This window comes from Apium graveolens, chromosome 5 (assembly GCF_009905375.1).
Source record: "Apium graveolens cultivar Ventura chromosome 5, ASM990537v1, whole genome shotgun sequence".
Classification (NCBI taxonomy): domain Eukaryota; kingdom Viridiplantae; phylum Streptophyta; class Magnoliopsida; order Apiales; family Apiaceae; genus Apium; species Apium graveolens.
In genome coordinates, this window is record NC_133651.1 from 279,626,760 (window position 1) to 279,647,480 (window position 20,721).

The 20,721-nt window shown below is 36.0% G+C and overlaps 1 non-coding gene across 1 annotated transcript; it reads left to right on the forward strand.

Annotated features, from left to right (window-relative positions):
* Positions 1-13,141: 13,141 nt before the first annotated feature.
* Positions 13,142-13,248, forward strand: LOC141663205 (small nucleolar RNA R71). The gene has a single exon (XR_012551286.1). It is a non-coding gene; the product is annotated as a small nucleolar RNA R71 (small nucleolar RNA).
* Positions 13,249-20,721: the final 7,473 nt, after the last annotated feature.

Sequence of the window (20,721 nt, forward strand, 5' to 3'; positions counted from 1 at the left end):
GCATACAATACATAAACCTATGCTAGCATGGCAAGTTCTAAATCTCAAGATTCACTGTCACTTCACAAGAGATTAACAGGCTATCTTATATGTTCGCGATGCACATAAGACGAATAAGCACAACCTATGCTAGATATCATATAATCATCACATACCAAGGTATTAAACAATTAACTAAAGAAATCCATAGTAAATCTGCTACGACCCCATGATCACGATTAGCCCATGATAGAACTCATCGTCACCATGGGTTCATATGAAAACATGATAATCACACAACGATATAAACTAATAAAAATACTTATTATAACCAGAGTACGTTACAAGAGTATTATTAGGGAGAAATCACGCGCTAAAATACACGCAAGTATACGCGTTCGCAAGTAGTATAAGATATAAATCAGATTCGTTCCCACAGAGACTGGTTTAGGTTAAGTTCAATTTATGCACCTATGCAACAATGTATGGTTATCGCTCAATGCTAAGACAAATAACAAATTGGGTTTTGATTAAACTAAGAGATTATACTAAATAATATTAACTAAGAGAATTGAGGTTGAATTACTATATATGACGAACATGGGATTCTAACTTCATTACTACTTCATTCAATAGCCTTATTGTTCTTAACTTAGCATGTGATGGTGATGACACTAATCAGATAACATGAAACTGATAAACGCCAACTTTCGTTGCACGAGTACCATTCTACCAGACATCCACAAAAGAGATAGAAGCTGAATAGGCACCAATTATATTGAGACCCTATATATCTATAGAATTTGACAATATAACGGTTTAAGCATAAGTTATCTATAATGATTACATAGGGCAAGTAAAACGGTTAGAGTTACCCACTAATCATGCATACACATACATGAATCTATGCTAGCATGGCAAGTTCTAAATCTCAAAATTCATTGTCGCTTCAAAAGAGATTAACACGCTATCTAATATGTTAGCTACGCACATAAGACGAATAAGCACAACCAATACTAGGATATCAATCAATCATCACACACCAAGATATCGGAATAATTTAACTATTGAAATCCATAAGTAAATCCGCTAGAATCCCACGACAACAATGAGTTGAACTCATCGTCACCATGGGTTCTAATGAAAGCATGGTATAAAACAAGGTCTTAATAAACTGAATAATAATCAAAGTACGAATAAATGAGATCTAGGTTCAACAAGAACGAAAACGGGCATCCAAAGTTACAACTAATTCAAAGAATCACAAGTTGAAAACAAGATCTTCTTTTTCGGAGTTGTTCTGTGCTTCTAGGTCTTCTCCTTGGTATCCCAATCTTCCCGGATGATGAAAACCTATTTTTTAAGTATATATACGCCCCTAGTGGACCTGGACCCTTAAAATCGTCAAATTTCACTCAAAAAAGGCTTTTTCAGCGAAATCAGCGACCAGCCGCGCCTTGGGCGGCCGCTCAGCTCTCTGGGCGGGTGCTCAGCTCTCCTAGGCGGCCGCTCAGCTCTTCTGGGCGGGCGCTTAGCTCCTGTCTGGAAAAATTTCTGATGAATCTTGTTTTGGCCATAACTTGAGTTATACTCGTCAGAATTAGGCGATTCAACTGCCCACGCGAAGCTATTGAGATTCTCTTCAACTTAAAAATGGCCTTGTCTTCCATTCTGATCACTTTTTATTATATTTCCTTTAAAAGCTCTTTTCTTCATATAACTGATACCTGAAATGCAACAACACAAAAACACATCAAAATACCAACAACTTGAGTCCAAAACACCAATTTAAGCTTGTAATAAAGCGTTCCAAGTGGATATAAAATTCACTTATCACATCCCCAAACTTGAATTGATGCTTGTCCTCAAGCATAAACAAACTCAAAACTATAAAACAAACCTAATGCATGAATACAACTACGTGAATGCAACTAAATGATAATGCAATCGATCCCCTCAGAATAACCATAACCAAATGAATAAGCCAATGCCTCTAAGAATGCAATAACTTGAAACAGAGTTCGAATAAATCCCACAAACCAACTCAAAAACCAGACTTAACAGATATACTCTTGATACTTGATCAATAACCTTAACTTATCTATCATCGAAACAATCAAAAGTTTATAAACAGAATAGACAATAAATGCATTATGACTCACAACACCTCCTTTCTACTAGAGTTATACAAGGATTCACCCTATTATTGAACACATAGCAAATATGCTTATTTGACTGTGCAATGAATGAGGTCTCAAAAAACTTATGCAATAATACCCATGTAGCGAGCGTTAGGTTAGCAGATCCCGGACTATAAAAGCCTTAGGTCACTAGGCACAAAGTCCCCTAAGAACTTATAACTCGAGTATTAAAGAGCTCACTCTTGATCAATTATGCATAAATACATACTTTTTTTCTTTTTTCTTTTTTTTCTTTTTTCTTTTTTTTTTTCTTTTTTTTCAACAATTTCTGAATGAGTGCGTTTCGCTCCATCTCATTCAACCCTAGACTACTCATAAAAATATGAGTCGGCTACTAGCCATTTGACGCCTAGCCTTACAACAACTAGCAATGAAATCCAAATTTTTCTGCAGATAAAAAAAATCAGTGTTTTTACGTCATTACGAGAATATCACAAATTCTAAATATAACCAAGTGATTAAATCTCAACAACAAACAAGTATGATCATGATCTAGATCAAAAGCAACCCTATAAGACTTTATGAAAATATTTGTTTCTGGCATGCCAAATCAATTCATTAGGACTTAAACATCCCTCTATTCGTCATCAACATCAACTTATCAAATATCATAGTTCATCTTAAGGGATCATGCTAAATATGCATGCAAATGCAACTATATGAAATCACATAAAAATAAACAAATATGTCCTAAATGAACAATCATGCAAAAATATGAATGAACTACAACTAAACATGCAATATGAATCTATATAAATCTATATGGACATACACTACTAATCCATACATTATCACCCCCAAACTTAAAATTTTCAATGTCCTCATTGAAGGTAATAATAAGGATTTCAGGCATACCTAGTTAGCGGGAGAGTCACCCTCGTCGGGTGGAGGATCAGGTGGCCAATCAACCTCGCCACCAGTGTCTCGAACAACAGTACCGAAAGCGTGTGTCAAATCTTCAGCAAAACGATGGTGAATGTCGTGCATGGCCTCCATACGCCTAGTTACTCGCTTGTACTGTTCATCATAAAGACCAAACCTATCAACTGTCTGTGGCACATGAGAAGAACCCTCTGTAGGCACTGGAAGATCCGTCCAGCCACTCTCTACATCATCAAAAATATATCCCAACCCCTTATCATGAGGTGCACCTAAGAATGAATAACTCAAGTAATCTGGTAGTGGGTTGAGCTTAAATGTGGGAGCTTCTTGAATAAATGGTTCAAAACGCTCCTGAGAATTTTTCAGCTCTGCTAACCCAAGAGAATCGAATGGCATATCCAACTTCCTCTTCCACGGAGGTGCATTCAAAACCTGCAGTTGCTCTACTTTAAAACACTCCTCTTTAGCTGTGGGTAACTTTATTTCCTTGAACACATTAAAAGTGACCTTTTAATCGTGAACCTTCATCGAAAGCTCTCCTTTTTGCACATCAATCATAGTTCGGCCTGTAGCCAAGAATGGTCTTCCCAAGATGATGGGAATCTTCTTATCTTCCTCGAAATCAAGAATAACAAAGTCAGCAGGGAAGAAGAGTTTATCCACCTTGACCAAGACATCCTCCACTATACTGTTGGATTTTAAACGCAGCGGAGGCATGGAAAAACACTTTTACACATATAAAATCCAAATAAAAGCATATAAATCGTGGTAAAAATGTAGGGATCGATTACTAACCTTTAATATGCGATCCAAAAGCAATGATCGGAGATCCTTAGCAGTTGCTCCTCAAACGTGAAGCACTCCACCGGTATCCACCAAGAAAACGACGTTAAGGAGGAGGAGGTGGAGAGAATTTGGTTTTCTAAAACTTTTGGGTTTTTTGGGTTCGAATGAATATAGGGTCTATAATAGTATATTTATAGGCAAAATTTTCAGCTAAAATTTTCCCATAAATAATATTATTATTATCCCATTTATTATTCTCATTAATAATTAAAACACCTTTTAATTATTAATCCTTTTCCTAAACACTTTAGAAATAATTCTCTCTCTTGATTTAATTTCCAAAAATTAAATCCTTTAATTAATAATATTAAGAACTTTTCTTAATTAATTTATAATCAATTAAATCTCATTTAATCAATTATTAAATTTTTCAATTAATTATTTATTTCATAAATAAATAATTATCAGCCATTATTAATTAATTCCTCCACCATTAAATCATTCTCTTTTTATGGTGTGACCCTGTAGGTTCAATATTAAGCTGGTAGTAGAAATAAATAATAATAAAACTATTTTATCATTATTTATATAAATTCTCTAATTTATTAAATATGATTAATTAATTAATCACATTTATTCTACATCATGAGGGATACTTCTCAGCATATCGCGACTATCCGGATAATATGAATTCACTGCTTAGAATACCAAGAACCTATTCAGTGAATAGTTACCGTACAATAAACTCCTTCTACCCTACAATGTCCCGATTAAATACAAGGCATGGATCTCGTGTCAAGCCTATATAATTCAATCACTTGCTTACCATTTACTATGCTTAGTTCTATGCAAATTAGAAACTCCTTTCTAATTTTATTCACTCTGGCCAGAGATTCCTGAACTAGCATAAGTGGATCAGCCTTGAACATTCGCTTCCTTCACTGGAAAGGATAGATCCTTTATTGATCATACACTATCTTCGTGTACAAATTCCTATACCCAGTAGAGCCCTAATAATTGTCCCTGGAGACTAAGAACTAAACCAAAGCATAGTTCAGTGTACACAAGATGACTATGATGACCTCAAGTCTAAGGATACTTGTACAACTATCACTATGTGAACAACTGCTGATACGTGAGTGAATTCCATCAGTTGTTCAGCTGTGCGAGTCATGTTCAGTGAACTTATTCTATAATAAGCACCTACATACTAGCTATAGTGTCACCATACAAATGTCTATGAGAACAGACATCCTTCATAATGAAGCAAGCATAGTATGTACCGATCTCTGCGGATTATTAATTACCAGTTAGTAATCCTACGACCAGGAACTATTTAAGTTTAGAGTTATCATCTTTTAGGTCTCACTATTATGATCTCATCATAATCCATAAAAAGCTTTACTCTAAACTATGGTATATCTTATTTAAACACTTAAATAGATAGAGCCCGTAATAAAAACAAAACAAGTCTTTTATTAATATCAATGAAATCAAAACAGATTACACAGGAAGTTATTTCTAAATCCTAATTCATGATTGGACTTAGGATATATTCCTTTCAATCTATTACTTGTACTAAAGCCAATCACTTTGGTATCTAATACCCATCTTGTCTTTATGACGATCAAAGTGACTTTCATAAAGTAGCTTTGTGAGTGGGTCTGCTATGTTGTTATGTGTGTCAACTCTAATTCAATACAATATAAGAAATGTTACCGCGCTCCCAATTACCCTTTTGTAAACGCATGGTTCATCTACGTTTTTGATAAAATCAAACTCTTTGATTGTCTCATCAAAACGAATGTTCCATCTTTCGAGAAGCTTGCTTTAAACTACATATGGTTCGCAGTAGCTTACACACTAGGCTTTCATTTCCCTTGGAAAGAAAACCATCTGGCTATATGCCAGATCTCATAGTCGTAGTAAGCAGCAATCGCAAGCAAAATCCAAACTGATTTTAACAGGGCTACAGGTAAAAAGTTTCATCAAAGTCAATCCATTGCCTTTGTTTGAATCCTTTTGCCACAAGCCTGGCCTTATAGGTCTCCACCTGGCCATCTGCTATAATCTATCTTTTGTATACCGTATACATAGATTCCATTCTGGATTTCATGGCATTATGCCATTTCTCTGAGTCAACACTACTCATAGCCTCATTATAGGTCACAGGGTCGTCATCATCAATGATCGACAACTCATTGTCATTCTCAATGACAAGGCCATATTTCCTCTCTGGTTGGCGAGACACTCTCGCTGATCTATGAATGGGCTGTTCCACAAAAGGTTGTTCAGTCAGAACAGGTGTTTCCACTTGATCCGTAGTAGTTTGTGCTTCTTGAACTTCATCAAGTTTAATTTTGCTCCCACTGTTTCCTTCAAGGATAAACTCCTTTTCCAATAAGGTAGCATGGCTGGAGACAAACACCCGATGATCGGTGTAAAAGTAATACCCTAAAGTCTCTTTAGGATATCCCACAAAACTACATTTTACGGATCGATATTCCAGCTTATCTGGGTCAACTTACTTGACATAAGCTGGACATCCCCAAATCTTAACGTGTTTAAGACTCGGTTTCCTTTCTTTCCATATCTCATACGGAGTTTGAGGAACAGATTTGGAAAGCACCTTATTCAGTAAATATGCTGAGGTTTCCAATGCATAACCCCATAGGAATACTGGAAGATTTGCATAGCTCATCATGGACCGAACTATGTCTAACAAAGTTTGATTTCTCCTTTCAGATACCAATCTGGAGGAGTCCACTGGGAGACTATACCATTTACTTTGAGATAATCTAGAAACACTCCATTAAAGTATTCACCACCTCGATCTGATCGAAGAGTTATAATACTATGTTTGGTTGTTTCTCCACTTCATACTTATACTCTTTAAACTTTTCAAAGGCTTCAGACTTGTGTTTCATCAAACACATATCTAAATCTGGATCTATCATCTATGAAAGTAATGAAGTATGAAAATCCACCCATGGCATGCGTAGACATTGGTCCACATACATCTGTGTGTACCATTCCTAGCAAATTTGCAGTCCTCTCTCCATGTCTACTAAATGGAGACTGCAGTGCCACAATGAAGTGAGATTTTCATCATCCCTTTTCTTTTATTAGTTTGTTCAATCTGGAGTAAATTATGTCACATTTATACAGACCATTATTTAAAGTACCACGTCCATAAAGAATATTATCTCTAAGAATAGAACATTCATTATTCTCAATAATAAATGAAAATCCAGCCAAGTCTAACATGGGAATAATATTCCTCACAATCGAGGGAACAAAATAACAATTATTTAAAACAATAGTCTTGCCCATAGGCATATGTAAATGAAATGATTCTACATCTTCAGCAGCAACTCTTGCTCCATTTACCATCAGTAGAATCACCTCCTCTTCCTCAAGAGTCCTACTTCTCCTTGGTCCCTGCAACAAATTGCAGATTTGAGAACCACAGGCGGTATCTAATACCCAAGTAGAAATTTGATTTAATGACATATTCACTTCTATCATGAACATACCTGAATCAGAAGCGGTAGTCTCACTACCCTTCTTCTTCTTCAATTCTGCAAGGTAAACCTTGCAGTTCCTCTTCCAGTGCCCCACCTTGTTACAGTGAAAACAAACAACTTTGCTCTTGGGGTCTTTAGCTTTTGGTGGAACCGGATTTTCTTCACCTACTTTCTTCTTCTTGGAAGAGTTCCTCTTCCTTTTCTTAGGATTGGAACCTTCACCAATTAGAAGAACAGAACTCTTCTTAGGGGGAAAATTCGATTCCGCAGTCTTCAACATGTTGTGGAGTTCAGGCAGGCTGACATCCAACTTATTCATGTGAAAGTTCACAACAAACTGCGAGAACGAACTCGGAAGCGATTGCAAGACCAAGTCTTGGCTCAGCTCCCCATTCATGGCAAAACCAAGTTATCCAAGACGTTCAATCAAATTGATCATCTTAAGTACATGGTCATTCACAGATGATCCCTCAGACATCCTACAACCGAACAGCTCCTTCGATATCTCATATCGAGCTGTCCTCCCTGCCACATCATACAACTCTTGTAGATGCATGAGGATAGTGTGAGCATCCATATGCTCATGTTGCTTCTGTAGCTCAATGTTCATGGAAGCTAGCATGATGCATTGAGCAACATTTGCATCATCTATCCACTTACGATACACAACATGTTCATCATTATGTGCATCACTAGCAGGTTCAGTAGGCTTAGGTGAGTCAATCACGTATTCCAGATTCTCAATCCTGAGAACAATTCTCAAGTTTCGAAGCCAATCAGCATAATTAGGACCAGTCAACTTGTGAGCATCTAGTATGCTCCTGAGTGATAGTGCAGAAGACATAATATATATTGTAAATCTGTAAATGATAAACACATAACAACACTTAGCAAATATTCGATTTCATTTTAAAACACTACATGAATCGGGTCTTTATTCATAAGTGGCTCCCACTAGTTTATCTAATTTATTCAACCCCCTACGTGAAAAATTAAGCATTCATAATGCTAGTGGGAATAGGGATCCTACATTCCATTACACGACCCCGGCTGTAGCACGAACCGCCATGTAATGTTCAATAGGCAGACAACTCTTGTCAATTACATCTTATGTTATTCCCTAATCAAACTTTAGCCTCTTGAATAATTGAGTCTCGGCTGTGGCACGACAAACTCAATATTCTAAGTCAAGTCAAACCCAACATTCCGTACAATTGAATCAGTCCCCAAAGGCCCACGGCTGTGGCACGTACCGACCTTTAGATTCTTATTCAATGTACACATCTCTATATAATAGACAATTATTTCTTATTTCGAAATCAAAGCCCTCAGCTGTAGCACGAATCGACAATGATTCAAAAATAAGAACTACTTTTCTATCATGTTGGAAGGCTATGACCGACACAAGCCCGTTGTGTTATTGGCCAATTACTACTTGATATTATTTAATTTTAGAGGGATTATATTACGTTACAATCATAATCATATTATAAATAAATTCTTCCTTTTAAATTAAATATTTCAAATCAATAATCAATAATCAATAATCAGATGATTCCCAGATCGGGTGGAGCATTGTCAAGAGGCATCACTTAATAACCCTTTCTTACAGATAGAAATCTGTTGTTGACAGAATCATCCTTTCTCTCATATCGAAAATTCATATTCAATTACGTGTTTCATAAACACAAGAATCTCATGATTGTATTCATAATATTATTATTAAGGTTATGAAATAATTTCACTATACTAGGTTGTCTAACAAACGCCTTATGTTCATTTAAGTTCACCTAAATCTATCATAGCATGATAAACTAAGCATATATCACATATATAAACATCAAGGTAGGCATGTTATATCATCTAGCACATTAGTCTAAGCATTATACATCTCTATGTATCACATGAAGCATTTAAAAGCAATTAAAAACAGTTAAAAACAGCTTTAAAACACTTCCGGAAATATAAACAATTCAAAACTTTTATATAAACTAAAATTGATCACTCCATTAGATCCGTCTCGGAAAAATGAATCCAACGGTATATTGCACGCCTAAAACGGAGTTACGAAACTCCCAGAAAATCAATTTTAATGTAAACAGTCGGGCTGTAACGCATTACAGGAACGCGTTACAAGCCCTGTAACGCATTCCGGTGATGCGTTACAACCCTTTTAACCAATTAAAAGGTGTAACGCATTCCGTGAATGCGCCACAGGGTGTAACGCATTCCCGGAATGCGCGACACCCTTTATTTTTTTTTATTTTTTTTTCTTTTGCAGCAGCCGCCGTCTTTTCATCCTCGAACAACGTGCCGCCAGATCTGTCTTTCTCTTGCTTTTTCTTCGTGCAGCAGCAACGAACAGACAATAGCAGTAGATATACAAATATATAAACATACTTACAATTCATATATATATATATTTGATTTATTTAATTACGAATTTAATTACAAGAACTTCAAAAATTCATAATAAAAAATCTATACATCATAAAATTATGAAAAAAATACCCAGACGATCTACAACACTTGTAGAACCCAGATCAACATTCAAAATTATTCTGAGAAATGATTTCTCATCAGACAAAATTAATCCATGAAATAACTTGTAAAAATCATAATTAATTCATACAAGCAAATAAAATTCTGAAATTTTTACCACAAATCTATATGCATACAACCTATGCTCTGATACCATTGTTGGATTTTAAACGCAGCGGAGGCATGGCAAAACACTTTTACACATATAAAATCCAAATAAAAGCATATAAATCGTGGTAAAAATGTAGGGATCGATTACTAACCTTTAATATGTGATCCAAAAGCAACGATCAGAGATCCTTAGCAGTTGCTCCTCAAACGTGAAGCACTCCACCAGTATCCACCAAGAAAACGACGTTAAGGAGGAGGAGGAGGTGGAGAGAATTTGGTTTTCTAAAACTTTTGGGTTTTTTTGGGTTCGAATGAAAATAGGGTCTATAATAGTATATTTATAGGCAAAATTTTCAGCTGAAATTTTCCCATAAATAATATTATTATTATCCCATTTATTATTCTCATTAATAATTAAAACACCTTTTAATTATTAATCCTTTTTCTAAACACTTTAGAAATAATTCTCTCTCTTGATTTAATTTCCAAAAATTAAATCCTTTAATTAATAATATTAAGAACTTTTCTTAATTAATTTATAATCAATTAAATCTCATTTAATCAATTATTAAATTTGCCAATTAATTATTTATTTCATAAATAAATAATTATCAGCCATTATTAATTAATTCCTCCACCATTAAATCATTTTCTTTTTATGGTGTGACCCTGTAGGTTCAATATTAAGCCGGTAGTAGAAATAAATAATAATAAAACTATTTTATCATTATTTATATAAATTCTCTAATTTATTAAATATGATTAATTAATTAATCACATTTATTCTACATCGTGAGGGATACTTCTCAGCATATCGCGACTATCCGGATAATATGAATTCACTGCTTAGAATACCAAGAACCTATTCAGTGAATAGTTACCGTACAATAAACTCCTTCTACCCTACAATGTCCCGATTAAATACAAGGCATGGATCTCGTGTCAAGCCTATCTAATTCAATCACTTGCTTACCATTTACTATGCTTAGTTCTATGCAAATTAGAAACTCCTTTCTAATTTTATTCACTCTGGCCAGAGATTCCTGAACTAGCATAAGTGGATCAGCCTTGAACATTCGCTTCCTTCACTGGAAGGGGTAGATACTATCTTCGTGTACAAATTCATATACCCAGTAGAGCCCTAATAATTGTCCCTGGAGACTATGAACTAAACCAAAGCATAGTTCAGTGTACACAAGATGACTATGATGACCTCAAGTCTAAGGATACTTGTACAACTATCACTATGTGAACAACTGCTGATACGTGAGTGAATTCCATCAGTTGTTCAGCTGTGCAAGTCATGTTCAGTGAACTTATTCTATAATAAGCACCTACATACTAGCTATAGTGTCACCATACAAATGTCTATGAGAACAGACATCCTTCATAATGAAGCAAGCATAGTATGTACCGATCTCTGCGGATTATTAATTACCAGTTAGTAATCCTACGACCAGGAACTATTTAAGTTTAGAGTTATCATCTTTTAGGTCTCACTATTATGATCTCATCATAATCCATAAAAAGCTTTACTCTAAACTATGATATATCTTATTTAAACACTTAAATAGATAGAGCCCGTAATAAAAACAAAACAAGTCTTTTATTAATATCAATAAAATCAAAACAGATTACACAGGAAGTTATTCCTAAATGCTAATTCATGATTGGACTTAGGACATATTCCTTTCATATACCTCGTGGATAAGCTATGGAACATTCAGCTAGTTGCAATGACATGTATGTTGGTTTCAGATCAGGCAGACCAAGCTTCTTGAAGATAGATAAGGGCATCAGATTGATGCTAGCTCCTAAATCATATAAACACTTATTGAATGACAAATTTCCGATGGTGCAAGGAATAGTGAAGCTTCCAGGATCTTTAAGCTTCGGAGGCAACTTCTGTTGCAGCACAGCACTGCACTGCATTCCTCCATTAGAGCAACGGTCTCTAAGTCATCGAGCTTCACTTTTCGAGAGAGAATACCTTTCATAAACCTCGCCTAGCTATGCATCTATTCAAGAGTTTCAGCGAAAGATATGTTGATATGAAGTTTCTTGAACACCTCCAAAAACTTCTCAAACTGCTTATCCAGCTTTTTCTTCTGCAACCTCTTAGGAAAAGGAGGTGGAGGATAGATTTATTTCTCCTCTGTATTACCCTCAGGAGGAGTGTGTTCCACAGTAGTCTTCCTTGGTTCCACCTCTGCTTCCTTCTACACTTCTTCTTCAGCCACAACTGCATTTTCTGAAACTTGAGATTTTTCAGGCTCTTCATCTTGCTGAATTTTGGGGCTTGCGACCTTTCCAGACCTTAAGGTGATGGCGTTCACCTGTTCTTCAACTTCCCTCTTGCCTGGATTTGTTTCTGTATCACTATGAAGCGTTCCTGGTGGCCGATTCAATAAGGAATTAGCAATTTGCCCTATTTGGTTCTCCAGAATCTTGATAGAAATAGCCTGGCTTTGGCATATAAGAGCCTGGTTTTTACACATAAGCCGCAACTCCTACAATTCAGATTTTTCATTCGAAGATAGACCTGCATCATGATTTTGTTGTTGAATTTGGAGTTGTTGTTTTGGTGCAATTTGTTGCTGAAAACCAGGAGGGTTGAATAGCTTATTTCCAAACTGTTGTAACGGCTGTTACATCGCATTCTGATTGTTGCTCCAGCTGAAGTTAGGACGATTCTAGTTGTCAGGATAATAAGTGGCAGAAACTGGCTGCTGCGATCTCTGAAAGTTGCTCACAAACTGAGCTGAGTCACTAGATATAGCACATTGCTCCATCGCATGCGGACCTGCACATAGCTCACAAACACTAATTATCTGTTTAACACCATAGTTATCCAGAGAATCGATCTTCATAGACAACACATTTAGTTGAGCAGTGATAGTTGTAGCTGTATCCACTTCAAGAACTCTTGCTACCTTGCTCTGTGGCAATCTTTGGGCTGGATACTGATATTCATTAGCAGCCATCAGTTCAATTAGATCATAAGCTTCCTCATAGCTCTTTGCCCATAATGCTCCACCTGCTGCTGCATCGAGCATGGGTCTGGACTGTGCTCCCAACCCATTGTAAAAATAATTGATGATTATCCAATCAGGCATTCCATGTTGAGGACACTTCCTAAGCATCTCCTTGTAGCGCTCCCAAGCTTCATATAAAGATTCTCCTGATTGCTGCGCAAATTGAGTAAGAGCATTCCTGATTGCAGCTGTCTTCGCCATAGGAAATAATTTAGTAAGAACCTTCTGAGCAAGATCTTCCCAAGTAGTAATCGAACCAGCTGGTAGAGAGTGTAACCAGCTCTTAGCCTTGTCCCTCAGAGAGAATGGGAACAGTCTCAGCTTCACAGCATCTTCAGAAATACCATTGAACCTGAAGGTGTTGTAGATCTCTATGAAATCCCTAATGTGTGTATTGGGATCTTCCATTAGAGAACCCCCAAACTGGACTGAAGTCTGTACCCATTGAATTATGCCAGGCCTGATCTCAAAGGTATTAGATGTGATAGCTGGCCGGATAATGTTAGATTGAATGTCATTGATCTTGGGTTGAGAAAAATCCATCAAGGCTTTCATTCGTGCTGCTGGATCTCCCATTGTAATAAGTACCTGAAACACAACCAAATAAACCGTGAAAGTAAAAGAATCTGAGTCAGTGAACTTTAACGACCACTAATGACAAGCACATAAATTAAAAATTAACACAGAGTCCCCGGCAGCGGCGCCAAAAACTTGTTAGGGCGAAAATACGCGCTAAAATACACGCAAGTATACGCGTTCGCAAGTAGTATAAGATATAAATCAGATTCGTTCCCACAGAGACTGGTTTAGGTTAAGTTCAATTTATGCACCTATGCAACAATGTATGGTTATCGCTCAATGCTAAGACAGATAACAAATTGGGTTTTGATTAAACTAAGAGATTATACTAAATAACATTAACTAAGAGAATTGAGTTTGAATTACTATATATGACAAACATGGGATTCTAACTTCATTACTACTTCATTCAATAGCCTTATTGTTCTTAACCTTAGCATGTGATGGTGATGACACTAATCAGATAACACGAAACTGATAAACTCCAACTTTCGTTGCACGAGTACCATTCTACCAGACATCTACAAAAGAGATAGAAGCTGAATAGGCACCAATTATATTAAGACCCTATATGTCTATAGAATTTGACAACATAACGGTTTAAGCATAAGTTATCTATAATGATTACATAGGGCAAGTAAAACGGTTAGAGTTACCCACTAATCATGCATACACATCCATGAACCTATGCTAGCATGGTTTTAAATCTCAAGATTCACAGTCGCTTCAAAAGAGATTAACACGCTATCTTATATGTTAGCTACGCACATAAGACGAATAAGCACAACCAATACTAGGATATCAATCAATCATCACACACCAAGATATCAGAACAATTTAACTATTGAAATCCATAAGTAAATCCGCTAGAATCCATAACTATTGCCTTCTTTGTCCTTGAACTCAAAAGGACCCTTCTGAACAACTCTCAAAGCTAGTGGCTCCCTGGATAGATACACTTCCATGCGACCTTTCCACCAGTTATAGTTTTCTGTACCAAGCAAGAAAGGTGCTCGGTAATCTGAGGTTCCTTCGAGATATTTGTCAGCCATTTCGATCGAATACTATTCCTGTTACAGAAAGATTAGTATACCAAAGCTCTGATACCAACTGAAATTACACCTAGAGGGGGTGTAATAACCCCAATTTTTGGAGATTTTGAAACCCTTATGAATAGTGTTTTTGCTGAATGAGAAAACTTTTCATGCCACACTATGTAGGGGTTCTGTTATGGATATTCTGGGATATTATTAGTACTCTATGAAGTATATAAGTGTATGTAAAGATCGTCAGAATCCAATTCCGAACACTTTGGTTTTTCCCGGAAATCCACTAGATACGGAGAGAATTGAGTATAAGGTAACAGGATAAAAAGGATTAAATTAAAGGATTATAATAGAGGATCATAAAAAGGAATATAATGTATTGAGAAAGGTTAAGGGAACCTAAGTAATAAGATCCCGGGTATGATCCTTCAAACGATAAACGAGAACGAAGTTAAGCGAACCGTATAACAGATCAGCGGTCATTAGGAAAATGATTAGGAAGTTAATCAAAGGGATTAGTGGGAATGATGTCATCCAACCAATAGAAAGAGGACAAGGAAGGGAGGATGACATCATGAGGATGACACAAGCATGACATGGGAAGGAAGGAGGGGTGGTGGCTTTGTAACCACACAAATTCAAGGGCAAGAAGGTAATTGACTAAATCAAACACAAAAGCAAAGCAACCAAGCCAAGTAAATTCATTCTTCATCAAAAATCAAAAAGAACCAAGGCCTTGTTCATCCTTGCTCTCGGCTTTTCACTATTCATTAGGCAAGAAATTTCAAAAATTCAAGATCCAAGCTTCCTAAATTGGTGAGTAAATTCCCTAATCATCTTCATGCTTAGTTAGGGCTATATCATGAGTTTAAGCCATTAATTCCTTCTCAATCTTCTTCATTTAATCAAAGAAGAAGACTATGAATAGTGTTTTCAAGTTTTTAACTTGAATTGTTTCTTGTTTTTCTTGAAGATCCAAGCATTCTTAAGACTTCTCAAAGCTTCTTAAGGCTTCCTAGCTCCTCCCACCACTTCAAGGAAGGTATACCATCTCCAAACCCTAGATTCCTATATATTATAAGATGATTTTGATTAGTAGGATGATATTGTAGCTTGTTGTTGTGATTAGAGTTTGGGATTTGAAATGGTAGTGAAATGGAATGGTAAATGTTGTGGTTTTGATTAAAAGAACTTAAGTATGATTAAAGTTAAGTTTAGGCATAAGTATGAATGATTAAATTGAATTGGTTGGGGTTGTTATGATGTGATAAGGATGGATGTTGGTTGTATGTTGGATTTGAGGTTGATTTGGGATGGTTTTGAATGGTTTAAAATATTGGAAATCGCGTAAACATAGCCGTCGTAACGTCCGATTTTCTTTGGACTGTTTTTGTGCATAGCATTAGGACCCGAGAACCCCCTACTAGATTATGACCACTGCCATGTTTAGATAGCTCATGTTACGAGCTTCGTTTTGATATGTAGTTCGTTCGATTCCGATGCACGGTTTAGGAGAAACGACCGTTTCAAGTAACGGCGTTTCGCGAACGAAACTTTTCCCCTCGCCTTACTTTGAAACATAGGTTAAAGACCAAAAAGGGTTAATTAATGTATGAAACATTTATGGTAAGTGTGTTAGGCAGTTGGTAAGACACTCGCGAAGGAATCGCTTTAAAACTCGTAAAGGTTAAATTATTAAAAATGGTGGAGCCGAGGGTACCCGAGTGACTTAAGCGAATCAGTGAGCGCAAAATAAGCGTTAGAGTCTAAGTTAATTAAAGTATAGATTTACAAGTGATTTTGGTTTAATTCCAACTTACTTGTTGTTTATAGGTTACCAGACTCGTCCCGAGCCTTTTATCACCCCAAGTCGCTCAGGCAAGTTTTCTACCCGTTATACTGTTGTTGTGATGAATATGTGCATATGCATGATCTTGCGATAAATGCATATTGGTTATTAGCAAATTCTTGCGTTATATTGTAGCATGTGATATGGTATATATGTATGCCTGTTTCATATTCTTGATTTATATATCTGTTGGTTCAAATGCTTATAGTTGCATAATACCTATACTAGAGGATAGCGGTAACTTGCATATACCCTTAGTATAGGGACCCAAAGGTGAAAATATTTTCTAAAACCGGGAGTCGAGGATCCCGAGTAGATTTTGTATATATGGATATGGATATATATATATATATGGTTATAGTTTTCAAAACTATTAATCGAATAAGGTTTATTCGATAACTTTATTTTATTATTGAATATTATTTCGAATATTCATCCGAGGACTTATGACTCCTTTATGTTATTATTGAATATTACTTGGATATTCAATCGAGGATGTATGACTCCTTTATTTTATGAATATTATTTATAATATTCATTCGAGGTATTATGACTCCGCTTATTACTAAAATATATTCTTTATTTTATTAAAGAATAAGGTGTCAATAATCAAACTTATTTTCGATTATTCAAATAAAGATAATACTTTCATATAAGTGTATCTTTGGTTATTTAATACTCGTTTCAAGTATAAGTTGTAATACTTCTACTTCAATTATTTTTATAAAGATAATTCTTTATGAGATTATTATTTAAATAATAATATTCAGATATTTTCTAATATATCGGGACTGATTTATTTCATTAAATCAGCTTTACTCCAAACATTCTTAAAAATGTTTTCGAGTCTTCAAAATGATTTTAAAAGTTAGAGCGGATCCCAAAACTCGTTTCCGATTTAAGATCTTCCTTTCGAAGGAGACTTGAATATTCGCTCAAAATCTTGGGGATCCGGCTCTATGGTGTATTTTATATTCGCAACAAGGTTGCTGTTTTGATAAATGAATTGATTACTTGCCCAATGTTCAGGAAGTAAGCCCATCTAATTGAGTCGGCATAAGCGACAGGCCGGGGTACGGTCTATCAAAGTGTAAGTGGCTGGGTGGCAGTCCATCAACGCGTAAGAGGCCGGGTGGCGGTCCAGCACAAGGTCCTTATGTGGCCAGGGTGATGACCGGTGGGGGATTCATCCATCTACTAGTAGAAAAGGTTACTTATTGGTATCTTTGCCTGATCAGCAAGATATCTGGTTTATGCCAAAATTCTTTTCTTTTCCAAAATTCATTGGATGTTTCAAACTCTGTTCGTGCTTTACATAACAGAGGTTCCAGGAAATGTTTAAGAGATATATATGTGGATATATATATATCGGGACTAAATAAAGTATCTCGTAACTTTTTTTCATTCAATAATATTTCAAAGATTGAATCTATTCAAGTCTTAACTTGTGGTCTCATCTATGGGATGTTTTTTTTTAAAACTTATAATACTTTGAACGGTGGTAGTTCAAGTAGCTTTATAAATGATATAAGTGTAGTGAAGTATTGGTAACTTCATTCCTTGTTTTTACTTATATCTAGTAAGTAATTATCTTACACATGATAGAGATTCTAGTAAGTATCCATTTAGATACTTATATTATTGTTATCACTATGTATTATCTTGCGAGCTGTAAGGCTCACTCTTGCTTTATTTCTTCATCACACAACAACAGTTAGGAGAGATGGCCAGACTCCAGCAGACCCAGCGCAAGCGCGTGGGAAGCGTCCCGCGTCTTCCCGATGATGTTGTAGCTGCTATAGCTGCAGAGGTAGATCCATTGTAGTTCAGACCATCTACTTTTGAGAATCAAATTATGTATAATTATAACTTGTGGCAGATAATGGCAATTAACTGTAAATTTATCAAGTAATCATTTTGGGTTGTAATAACTTTTAAATGGTGGATTCAAAGACTTGTACTTATTTCAATTTCATCTCTGAGACTATAACGGGTTGTGGTGTGTGTTAGTATGGGGTCACAGCATGAGGTTATTTATTATTAATTAAGTGAAGTGATATTGTGGAAAGAAAGACCGTGACAACCCGGATCCCCGACCCCGGATCTGGGGGTGTTACAGGGGGGGGTGAATGGGTGATTATGGCTAACTAGGATTACTTTTAAATTTTACCCGATAATAGCTTACTGAGATTTTATCAACTGAACTATAATCTGACAATGATAGTAAGCTGAGATGACTAAATGCAATACAGAAAATATGTGCAGGAAAGTAAATAGAACACACAAGAATTTTAGCCAGGTTCGACCCCTAATCCCCTATGGTCTACGTCCTGGTCCCTTACCAACTTGGTAAGAGAATATATTATTGATCAATGAAGGTTACAACTACAAGATACAACAATATATCTCCCTTTATCCCAGCTGCTGATAATGGCTTGCTGAAACCCTGTTTAAGAACCTGCTCTCTAAGTACTATACTACCTCGTAGTACAAACTCCTCTAGCAAGTACCACTAAACCCTTGTTTTCCTAGCCAACTTATCCAGCAACTAATCAATACAATTGAACAATACAAATCAGTGATAAAGTTTACAACTCAAACTATAAACTCTCTTCAATAAAATACGCGTATATATTTAGAGTTCGAGAGTATTTTAGAAACAATAAAGATCAGGAGTTGTATGTGTTTTGCTTGGAAATTCGTCTTTTTTAAAACTGCAAGAAAACCTCTTATATAACCACACATTAACGTTTGAAAACAGCCTCAACAAATTACAACGGCTAGAATCCAATTCTACCGTGTAAGATCGTTGGGATGGTTTCCAACGTTCATGTGTACGTTAGATAGAAGAGAAACACAAAAGTCCAACGTTCAGAAAATATCTCTTCTATTTAGTAGAGGATAAAACGTTTTAATGAAGATAGGAGAAAGAGTTTGAAAGAGAAACAAACTCCTATTCTTTAGGAAATCAATTTGAATAAGTAAAAACGTTTTATAAATGAGCTCTCTATATATCATGCACATTTATTATATTAGAGAAGTCCTTACAACTGATATATATGAAGATCCTATAAAAACTCCATGAAATTCGACTTCCTTGTTGAATCTGGACTGTGCATCTTGGCTTGCTGTTATTCTGACACTGTTGATCATAGCTTGCTGAAATAGATTACTGTCTTATGATAGCTTGCTGTCATGATACTTAAAGAACACTGATATCAAGTTGTTATATCCTGCAAACATTCTCAAATAACAACATGATGGCTTGCTGTGTTGTGATCATCAAAACTAAGGAGTTACACTCATCGTCACCATGGGTTCCAATGAAAGCATGGTATAAAACAAGGTCTTAATAAACTGAATAATAATCAAAGTACGAATAAACGAGATTTAGGTTCAACAAGAACGATAACGGGCATACAAAGTTACAACTAATTCAAAGAATCACAAGTTGAAAACAAGATCTTCTTTTTCAGAGTTGTTATGTGCTTCTAGGTCTTCTCCTTGGTATCCCAATCTTCCCGGATGATGAAAACCCTTTTTTTTTAAGTATATATACGCCCCTAGTGGACCTGGACCCTTAAAATCATCAAATTCCACTCAAAAAGGCCTTTTCAGCGAAATCAGCGACCAGCCGCGCCTTGGGCGGCCGCTCAGCTCTCCCGGGCGGCCGCTCAGCTCTCCTGGGCGGGCGCTCAGCTCCTGTGTGGAAAAATTTCTGATGAATCTTGTTTTGGCCATAACTTGAGTTCTACTCGTCAGAATTAGGCGATTCAACTGCCCACGCGAAGCTATTAAGATTCTCTACAACTTGACAATGGCCTTGGCTTCCAATTCTGATCACTTTTTATCATATTTCCTTTAAAAACTATTTTCTTCATATAACTAATACCTGAAATGTAATAACACAAAAACACATCAAAATACCAACTTGAGTCCAAAACACCAATTTAAGCTTGTAATAAAGCGTTCCAAGTGGATATAAAATCCACTTATCAAGTATTAAGGTTCAAAGTAAAGAAAACTAGCATCTACTGTTACAACGAATAAAAGAATCACAAGATAACGTATGCTTCCTCTTCTTCGTTGTGGTGTGCTAAAACGGTCTTCTTAATCTTCTCTCCTTGCTCCTTACTTGTCGCTTGTTGATACTTGTTGCTTGTTACTTCTTGTTGGGAAACGTCT